This window comes from Gekko japonicus, unplaced genomic scaffold (genome assembly GCF_001447785.1).
Source record: "Gekko japonicus isolate JY-2015 unplaced genomic scaffold, Gekko_japonicus_V1.1 scaffold674, whole genome shotgun sequence".
Lineage (NCBI taxonomy): Eukaryota > Metazoa > Chordata > Lepidosauria > Squamata > Gekkonidae > Gekko > Gekko japonicus.
Window position 1 is genome coordinate 451,886 of NW_015172574.1, and position 9,450 is coordinate 461,335.

Genomic DNA, 9,450 nt, shown 5'->3' on the forward strand with positions numbered 1-9,450 from the left:
AAGTTACACACAAATGCCCAAACTGATCATAATTTTAGTCAGAAATAGAACACTAAACCTTCTCACCTCTCTAAAGAGACCAAAGAACCTATGCTATCCTAAATGTCTCTGGTGTATCACATGTATATACAGGGCACATGCTTCCATCAGGGGATAACAACTCCAGCCAATAAGTTTATGGAGCCTGTCCTCCTCTTAACCATCATAAGACTGACATTCTTTGAAAGCCTCATAGCATTATAGTAGCACAGAACCACAATAGAACTGACCCTCTTATTAGATTCACAGAGTAGTGCACATAAAAAAAAAATCAGACATCCATGCAGTTCCACAGAGTAGCTTCTATGTGAATCCATAAATAGTGACGATGATAAAAGAATACTAGAATGGGGACACAGCAAGGACATTCTGCTCAGAAGTCAAATTCCCCAAATCACATCCATAGCTTCGATCTTTACAGCCTCTCTTGACCACATGAGTCCATGTATAATTTATGCAGTTCACACAAGTTTATTCAACAAGTTCAAGTTTCTGCAGAATATATGGGGTTTGGATTCCAGCCAACATACCTGATATCCCTCTTCAGGGAGTTCTGGCAGGGTTTGACCATGACACCTGAAACCTTTAATACAGGTTATTAAATCTTACCTACCTCACTGGAGTGAAATGTACTAATGTTGTTCACATTTTTACTAGCATTCTGTTTTCCTAACCATAGAAAATTTCAAACCAAGCGAAAAACCCATAAAGACAGATCACATCTTTTAAAAAAGAAGACAAAGAAAACCTGATAGACTGGGAAAGAACTTCAACAGCCTTTTTTTCTTTGCATTTATGCAACTTTTTTTCATAAACCTATATGTCAATTTTTTTTACAAAACATGTACTTTTAGCAATTCGGCGATATGTTGCCACACAAGCAGTCTCATTGTATGATTTAACATCAGTTACACAATGAGACCAGCTGCTCCCATCCAGACCTGTCTGAAAATATTAGAAGATGACTGTGTCCCAAGGGACTGGGCTACTTCCCAACTGAAACAGAAAGGAGAACTCCTTCCATTCATTCCAATATCTAAAAAGATAAAATGAGTAGAATGTGTACGTGTGCCCGCTTCTAAAACATCCAGATCAGAAAATAACTTCCACAAGCATCAGAGCATCTGCTTGGCATGTAGATGGTCCCAGGTTCAATCCCTGACATCTCCAGTTAAAAGGATCAGGGTGGAGCAGGTGGTGTGAAAGATCTCTGCCTGAGGCTCTGGAGAGCTGTTGCCAGTCAGAGCCAACAAGACTGACTTCTGATAGAACAATGGACTGACTTCATAGCCCTGACATCTCCACTTAAAAGGACCAGGCAGGAAGTGATGTGAAAGGCCCAAGAGCCACATCCAGTCAGAACAGACAGCACTGAGCTGTCCCTGGGTTTTGCTTGTGTTTGATTGGGATCAGATGCTGCTGCATGGTGCTCAGCACTGAAGCTCTTTCTGTGACTAAGCAACACTTCCTTGTTTTCTGCTTCTTCCCAAAGACTATCTTGTGTCATTTTCTTAAGCTCTTGCCTATATCACTGTGGAGATTGTCTCACCCCCAAATCTGGTGTAACCACAGAAACTGACAGGCTTGATCCAGAAGGCAGACTTGGGGAAGGATGACCAGGATTGCTTCAATCCATCAACCAGAATTACAACTGAGCGTTACATCTCAAGTTATAGGGTTGCCAATCTCTAGTTGGGGCCTGGAGTTTCCCCAGAATTACAACTGATCTCCAGACAACAGAGATCAATTTCCCTGGAGAAAATGGCACCTTCAAAGGATGGCATCACTTCCCTACTGAGCTCTGCCCTCCACAGGGTGTGTGTGTGCACGTTTGTATGCGTGTGAAGTGCTGTCAAGTCACTTCCAATTTATGGTGACCATTTGAATTAATTAATGGGGCCATGGTGGCTCAGAGGTTAAGACGCTGAGTTGCAGACCGGAAGTGCCGTGTGATGGAATGATCTCCCGTCTCTGGCTCCAGCTCCTGCCAACCTAGCAGTTCGAAAGCAAGACATTTCAAGTAGATAAATAGGTACCACTTCAGTGGGAAGGTAACAGCATTCCGTGCGCCTCGGCATTTAATCATGCCGGCCATATGACCACGGAGAAGTCTTCAGACAGCGCTGGCTCTTCAGCTTGTAAACGGAGATGAGCACCGCACCCCTAGAGTCGGATTCAACTGGCTTTTGAGCAAGGGAAACCTTTACCTTTTACCTTTTGAATTAACCACCTCCAAACCATCCTATTGTTAACAGCTTTACTCAGGTCTCCCAAACTAAGGGCCGTGGCTTCCTTGATGGAATCAATCCATCTCATGTTGGGTCTTCCTCTTTTCCTGCTGCCTTTAACTTTTCCTAGTATTATCATCTTTTCCAATGACTCTTGTTTTCTCATAATTTGACCAAAGTACTTTAGTCATTTTAGCTTCTAGGAAGAGTTAAGGCTTGATTTGATCTAGAACCCACTTATTTGTCTTTTCGGTGGTCCATCGTATCCAAGAAACACCACACATATACTGCTGCCAAATCTCCAGGGATTTCCCAAGTCCAAGTTGGCAACCCTAATTATACAGAATTTTGGGTTTATGAAACTGTAGCATAACAAGCCCTATCTGTGTGTTCAGATCCAAAATTCTTTTCAGGGACAGAAGGCAACAAGGACATGCAGCATAGCAGTCCTATGATAGGATGCTGAAACTGGTTGTTATTTTGAAGCCTCTAGATTGGCTAAGCCTGATATAAGGAAAGCTACAGCGCATTGAATTCAGGAGGTTTAGGCATAGAATTTTATTGTTAGTTTGTTTTTAGTCCACCTTTCTCATTGGACTAAATTCCTATATGGTCAGGGACCGATCTACCTAAGGGCCTTTCCCCGTATGTGCCCCAGAGAGCATCAAGATCTGGATCCCAAAATCGACTGGTCCTTCTGGGCCCGAAAGAGGCAAGGTTGGCCACCCCGACCTTCCCACCGCCTTGGGGGGGGGGGGGAGTATGAGGTGTGGAATGGAGTGAAGTCCAATCAGCTTCCATATGCAAAACACCTTGGAACGCTGGGCGGGACTGCACAAAGCAGCCAGTCAACCCAGCCAGTGTCTTCTGAGTGGCAGTTTTTCCAGCCTAACACTAAAGGGGCCAAATTTAGAATGTTCATATAGAATGTTCTTACTCAATTATATATAAGGAGAGATAGTGTAATTTTAATGGAATGTTAGTTTTAGTATATATATTGGAGTTTTAATGCATCTATTTATACCTATGTTGTTAGCCACCCTGAGCCCGCCAAAAGCGGGGAGGGCAGGATACAAATATAATAAATAAATAAAATAAATAAATTGGGATTCAAGGCCTCAGGGTCTAATTCCACTTTATATTTTCCTCCTGTCCTGCCCAGATCCATTTGGTCAGATATGTATTGTTAGTTCTGTTCTGATAACTTAACTGCCAATTAAGCATGGGGTGTTAATTCAGATTGAGATGGATGTGGTTCACATTCACAGGGACCTCAGTCCTACCCACAGTTTTCCGATCTGCAATAGCTCCCCCCAGGGGTGCAGTTTACCGCACTGAGGAACCTAATGTGCAGTCCATTCAGTATACACGGTTTCTCCGACTAGATGAACAGGTACCTCTGGGCTGTTCCAGGTTAGAAAAATATTGTAAGGGGGAAGGCTAAAGAACCCATACACCATGGTCCCAAATCCAAATTTATCCTGGAACTGCATATTTTCTGTGTGGTTAAACAAGCCTCGATATTCAGGACAAAGGTTACATAACATGTTTGGTTGGGCTAAGTTTGTTCTGAGACCTTGGCAAGTATGTTATGATGGCTACTTTCTTTTACTGTGAGAGCTATTTTCTTGTGTTCTGAGGAAGATTCTGTTTATTGTCCTGACTGTTCTGAGGCAGCTAATCTTCGCATATTCTGGTGATGTTCCATCTTTAGGAACACAGGCTGTTGTTTTGTAAGATGGCTGACATTTGATTCAGTCTTGCTGGCAAGCATGGGTCATCCCACATGCTTAAACTGGTGTAGCTTTTCTTTCACCTCAGGGAGTCCTTAGAACTTGAGAATGTTACTCGGTCATTGCCATGGTAAGGTGAAGTGGCTTTGAGAAAACAGAATATGCTTCATTCAAACATTAGAGTGGAGAGGTGAGTCGCTAAATCCATGACACGAATTATAATATTGGTGTGGCATTGTCATTAGCAGGATTTTGGGCCAACAGACGCTTCACTGTTCAGAATGTCAATTATAAGGGCTCAAAGGGAGTATTCATGGAGGACACAGAATAAAAACTGACCTTCACATGACAAGCTTGGCATCTGTCCCCCCAGCTTACAAAGCCCCAATGTTAAAATGAAGTTGTTGTTTTTATAATTTGCAAATACTTTGATTAAGATTTTTGGCAACAACTGTACCTTCTAATAATGCTAACATTTCTGCATGCATACAAAGAATAAGTTGTTGAGGTGTTCCCCCCTCCCCCTTGTGTGGCTGAGAACAATTCAGGATTCAGTCCCCCATACTATCATTGTTGGGACTTCTCATGCAACTAAAGAGAGACTCGTAGAACTGAGTGTCCCAGAACAACGACAATCCAGATATGAAACACCCAAAAGTGGATTCCAAAATCCAGAAACTACTAATAGTACCTTTTCAAGGAGCAGCGTAGCAAAGTGGTTAATCCAAAGGTACCACAAATTTTGTTAGTCTTTAAGGTGCTACTGGACTTTTACTCTTTTCTCCTGCTACAGACAGACTAACACAGCTACCCATCTTGATTTAAAACCAGTATGAATTTCTTTCCCTGTAAATGGGATGTTTAACTCAGACTGAATTGTGCTTAAGGTAACCAAGGAAGAAGCAAGCCTCAATTTGTTAAAGTGCCAGTGGTGGACATCATTTCAAACTACAGTTAGTTACAAAACTTCCATTAGAAACCACGGCACACAGCATTTATTTATTTATTTCATTTCTACCCCACCTTTCTCCCCAATGGGGAGCCAAGTGACTTAACGTTGTTCTCGTTTTTATCCACACAATAACCCTGTGAGGCAGGTTAGTCTGAGTGTGTGCGACTGGCCCAAGGGCACCCAGCAAGCCTCCATAGCAGACTGGGGGCTTGAACCTGAGTCTCCCAGAACCTAGTCTGATGCTAACCACTTTACCACATTATACCACTACAGAGAATCCTTGTAAAGACAACTCCATCTGCACGTTGACTCTCTGCAGGGGAAGGAGAGCAGGCATGACTGCGATCTCTCTTCCCACACAGTGACCATATGGACGGTGTTCTCTGGCATGCTTGACAACTCTGTTCCTTTCATCCAGGCCAGTGCTTTAGACTGCTGTAATCCACCCCAGGACTTGGTGTGAGCAGGAAAAGGGAGAAAGGAAGTTGTCACTGTAGCTCCAGATGGAGAAAGAACTGGACTTATTAAACTATGCTCCTGTTTGAAACTATGCTGCCTCCTTATTTTGATGCCTAGCTTTAAGGACAGGATCATCTGCACAGGGTAGAGGGAGATGGGGAAATGCCTGATAGTCCCTGAGAGCTTCTAGAATCCTGCGGGGGAGTGGTCCAAATGGATCTTCCATTCCTGAGATTCTTCACAGGCTATTGGTTTGTTATGACTTTAGTGTAGAGACTCCCCTATACATGCCAATCGTTCCTTATTTTAATACCAAAGTGACTAGATTTTACACGCACCAACAAGCATCTCCTTGGCATCATAAGGTGTTGTTTTGATGGCTTCCTTGAAGGCTTCATTCTAATTCTGAAAACTAGCATGCTACAAAAAAACCCATCCCCAAATACCTTTCACCAATTTGACGAGGTTTAGTATTTCAGAACATACATCAGCCCAGAGAAAGATTTAATAGGTTTCGGTATTACTTATTCTATACAGTGAAAACTTGTGATTTATGCCACAAATGGAAGGCCTCTTAAAGTTATGAGGCTTTAAATGTAGGTCTCAAGAGCTTTTAAGCAACTTGAAGTCCCAACAGTTTATACCCCCTTTACAGGAGTTGACCGGTGTGAAAACTGATAAAGCCCCATCCTACTGGATAACATAGTGTATGTATTGTTTCTTAAGCATCTAAAGACCTCCCGGTTATGCATACATCCTCCTGCTATGCATGCCTACCATGTTGTCAGAAGAGAAACTACCTGCATGTTTTGCAGCTTTGGGATGCAAAAAGTGACCACTGGGTTTTTCAAGCTTCTGGTTTGCATGGACCAAAGCATATGCTCATGTAAAATAGTGTGTTTTCCTGTTAGGGTGGCCAGTCTCCAGGTGGTGACTGGAGATCTCCTGAGATTACAACTGATCTCCAAGCAACAGAGATCAGTTCACCTGGAGAAAATGGCCACTTTGGAAGGTAGACAATGGGAAAATTAAACCCCAATGGGAAAATTAAACCCCAAAATTAATTTCCCTCCACAAGCCCGACCCTCCTCCCGGTTCAACCTCCAAAATCTCCTGGTATTTACTAGCCCCAACCAGGCAACCCTAGTTCTTTGGTTATGCACAGTTGTCAAGCTCCCAAGTGTGTGTGGACATAATTTCTGCAATAGACTTTGAACTCATGGCACATTGGGAGCATCATGGGTAATGCATGCTCCTGAAATGCATGGCTGCTGAGCTTCTGGTAAGCATGCATGTCATGACGGAAAAGGACTCAGGTCAGATCGCATTGCTCCCCTCACCCATATCCTCCATTTTCAGTTACAAATAGGCACGCATACCCCTTCACAATCCACTTTACACGTGAATGGTGGAATATGTAGATAATTACATCATGTCTAGTTTGGCCCACATATACTTCATTGGAGGTAGTACAAGAACCACTGTGGTGTAGTACAGGGATCCACAGCCTTGTTGAGCTTTCAGATTTTGAGAAGGGATAGTGGTCACCACCACAGTGGCTGCCATGAGAGCAAGGCCCAATGCAAAATGGCTGCCACATAGCGTTTGTGTCTGTGGCCAACTGAGGGTTCACACCTGTGCTGCATCTGCCCAGGATAAGCTCAGAGCATCAGTCAGCTGGAAGGGAAAAACAAAATGTTCCCCATATTTTTAGCATTCCATTCAAGACACTTTTAATTTTATCCACAGGGGTCAATATATTATTCACAGGAGTTGCCATTTTGTCCAAGCAAGGGAACACATGTATTTTCAAGCATGTAGACCTTTGGTACATGTGAACCAGAACTCTAAAAAAAACCATTAGTAAGTCTGCAAGTACCAAAGTACAAAATATGCACGGTGTCCCTGTTTGAACACTCTGGCAAGAGTGTATATTGGTCAGATCTATGCACAGTTGGGAGGCTCCCGGTACACATGGCTGTCACATCTGAATAAGGCTCTTGTTCTGCTTTGTGGCCTAAATAATTTTGCTTTCAGCCTATATTACTTTCTGTTGGAGCTGAGCTATGAGAAAAATGCATCATATAACTGTGAGCAGTGGGCAAGGAGGATTCTCCTCACCTGCACACTTTATTTTTGGAACGAATATTTATACGAATATATACAATCGGACATATTGGAATGTTTAAAGCAAGATAAGATATGGACTGTAAAAATGAAGGAGATAAAAAAGAAATGGTCTGTATACTTTAAATGGGTTTATAAAAGGGAAGCCAACAGGGGTATATTTGAAAAGTTGGAAAGAATGCTCGTGGTTGAAAATGTAATTTGAATAATATGATGGTGGCCACCTTAGGGGGGGAGGGATAAAATAGGGGACAAGAAGTATCAAAAATTTGGAACTAAACTGTAACGTAATAACAATATTGAGATACAATAAAAAATTATAAAAAACAAAAAAACCCTGCACACTTTATTTTTAATGTGAAAAAATAGAATACCTTGTCCCCTGCTTTAAATATGAACAGAAGGATACACAAATAAATGCATATAAATCCCCTCATCACTCTTGGCTTAGCCTTTTGCCTCCTTTGCTTTAAAAAAATCCCTGTGAACACAAGCTATCCTCAGCGAGAGTCTCTCCCCACCGCTGCAGCGTGTATGCCATAATGAGCACTGCGGCTAAAGCTTGGGTGAGTCATAAAATTATCAGCCTCAGTTTCCTGTCTGTAACACAGAAATAATAGTGCCCTACCTCAGAAGGTTGTTGTGATGGCAAAGTCAAATCATGATTGCAAAGGCAATAAGGCATTAAGTACTCTACAGATGTACAGGCTAAGGTTGTCAACCTCCAGGTGGGGGATGGATTCTCCCGGAATTGCAACTGATCTCCAGACTACAGAGATCAGTTCCCCTGGAGGAAAGTGCAGCTTCAGAGAGTGGACTGTATGGCATCAAATTCCCTGCTGAGCTCCCTCCCCTCCCCAAATCTCCAGGAATTTCCCAACCAGGAGTTGGCAACCCTGTAATGACAGGCAAATATGAATGACCATAGGGCTAAATGATAATAGGAATGTACATCTCTTAATGTCTGCTTTAGGAACAGTGGTGAGTCACATGATAAGTACGAGGAGGGACAAATTTGGAATGCTGGGGTAGATTCTGAGGACAAATTGTCAATCTGAGTCCTTTCCAGATTAGATTTTCCTACCTAGATGGGAGGGTGGGTGTGCAGCAGTTGAGAAAGCAGTTTCCCCTGCCCCCCACACACATGGCATGCACGTACCTCTTTTACAATTGATGTACCTTCCATTAGCATTTACGAGAGTTACCAGCTCACATCAAAAGGGGAAGAAAGCCTTTCATCTTTCGAACAGGCCCAGACACACATCAGAGGCATTCAAAGACATACCCTTTGCCAGTGGGATCAAGGCCAGAGGGTATTGCCCAAGCAAAACTCTTTGCTGTGCTTAGCCTGAGCTCAGTAAATACAGAGACGATCTAGTTTGTTGGCCTTATTAGAAAAACTACATGGACACCTGCAGGGTGCATTTTTGGGTGGGATGTTTCTGAAAAGTTAAATTGCCTAATGTAGCTTGAAGGGTCCTGCTTCGGCCTTCGTGATAATATCTCATTGGAAAGATGGGGCTGCCAAGTTCTCACGTCTCAACTCCAAAATGGGAGTCCTCCAAAGTGAAGCAGCTGGACTCTCCCCGAGGCCTGCTACACCAAAACTGAATCAACCTAAGGCCCAAATTTTAAACTATTGGCTTTTTTAAAAAATAAATTTTATTTTATTTCAAATTATAAACATGAACAACCAACATTATAACTAAACAAAGTTGTAGCATAGAATTTTTAAATAAGTTTGAACATAGCATATAGGGTTGCCAAATGGTACTCACCTCCTCGGCGGGGGACTCCTGGGGACCTCCTGGTGCGCGCGCAACGTATCTACGTCACCCTGATGTGACGTCGCACGCTGGGGGCGGGGCCACAGCCATTTGAGGGGAAAACTCTATGTTTTCCCCTCAAATGG